Here is a 1,983-nt window from a genome sequence, read left to right on the forward strand (position 1 = left end):
TTGCATTCGGTACTAAATGTGTTTATTTTGGGAAGTCCAGTGTGTGGCATTATTCTGTAGTAATGCCCCTTATATAAATATAAACGAATAATTATATTCTTGGGAATACAAATTTCCCTTATGAATTTTTTTACACACTGGCTTCCTGATAAAATTCTTGTGAAAGATTTTTATCCTTTTTTGAATTTATTAATCAAATATATACACAGAATGTATTCAATGCTGAATTTTTATTCCTGTTTCCACACATGTACCAAAAACAACCCGGAAGTATTCCCGCTTCTTTGATGAAGATATATACAGATAAACTTCATTCCCTTTGCTTTGTCGGATACGTAAAGTGTTCGTTTTTGGTGAGGTGAGAATTCTGTTTATTTATATGTTTTTTTTTAACTATACTATGCTGATGAACGAAATCTAGATTCATTCTAGTAATCGCGAAATCGGTTGATACATAGTTGAGTTATTTAAAAGAAAGTTGGTTTTCTTCTGTTGGTTGTTTTCCTCGCATTCAGTACTAAATGCGTTTATTTTGGGAAGTCCAGTGTGTGGCATTATGCTGTAGTAATGCCCCTTATATAAATATATATGTATATAAATATATATACATATCATCATCATCGTTTAACATCTGCTTTCCATGCTAGCATGGGTTGGATGATTTGACTGAGGACTGGTGAAACCAGATGGCTACACCAGGCTCCAATCTGATTTAGCAGAGTTTCTACAGCTGAATGCTCTTCCTAACGCCAACCACTCAGAGGATGTAGTGGGTGCTTTTACGTGCCACCGACACGAAGGCCAGTCAGCGGGTACTGGCAATGGCCACGCTCGAAATGGTATATTTTACATGCCACCTGCACAGGAGCCAGTCCAGCAGGACTGGCAATGAACTCGCTCGAATGTCTTTTCATGTGCCAGGAAGGCGACGTTGGAAACGGACATGCTCAAATGGTGCTGTTTACGTGCCACCAGCACAAAGCCAGCCAGCTGGTACTCTGGCAACAATCACGCTTGAACAGTGCTTTTACTGAGTTACTGGTACTGGTGCCATCACGATTTTGCTTTCGCTTGCTCCAACAGGTCTTCGCAAGCTGAGTTTAGTGTTCAATGAAGACGTTGGTATGGGTGCCAGTCTACAAATTTAGTTCGATTTCGACTTCGATTTCAGGTCTTCACAGGCGGAGTTTAGTATCCAAAGAAGGAATGTTACGCATAAATGGGCTGGCTACATCCCTGGCAAGGCCTTGGATTTTGGTCTATCACTTGCCCTGGCAGAAGCCTTGGATTTTGGTCTCACTTGGCTTGTTGGGTCTTCTCACGCACAGCATATTTCCAAAAGTCTCAGTTGGAAGTCATTGCCTCGGTAAGGCCTAAAGTTCGGAGGTCGTGCTTCACCACCTCATCCCAGGTCTTCGTAGGCTTGCGTCTTCTACAGGTTCCCTCAACCGCTAGGGTGTGGCACTTTTTCACACAGCTATCATCATCCATTCTCGCCACATGTACATACCAGCGCAATCGCCTCTCTTGCAAACTACAACTGATGCTTCTTAAGTTCAACTTTTCTCTCAAGATACTTACACTCTGTCGGGTATGCACACTGACATTACACATCCATCGGAGCAAACTGGCTTCATTCCTTGCAAGCTTACGCATGTCCTCAGCAGTCACAGCCCATGTTTCACTGCCATGTAGCATGGCTGTTCGTACACATGCGTCATACAGTCTGCCTTTTACTCTGAGCGAGAGGCCCTTTGTCACCAGCAGAGGTAAGAGCTCTCTGAACTTTACCCAGGCTATTCTTATTCTAGCAGCTACACTTTCAGTGCACCCACCCCCACTACTAACTTGGTCACCAGATAGCGGAAGCTATCAACTATCTCTAGTTTTTCTTCCTGGAATGAGACAGAAGTTGTTTTCTGCATATCTTCACTGTTTATTGCACCTGAACATCTGCCACATACAAAAAGTAACTTCCTAGTT

This window comes from Octopus bimaculoides, chromosome 3, assembly GCF_001194135.2.
Source record: "Octopus bimaculoides isolate UCB-OBI-ISO-001 chromosome 3, ASM119413v2, whole genome shotgun sequence".
Lineage (NCBI taxonomy): Eukaryota > Metazoa > Mollusca > Cephalopoda > Octopoda > Octopodidae > Octopus > Octopus bimaculoides.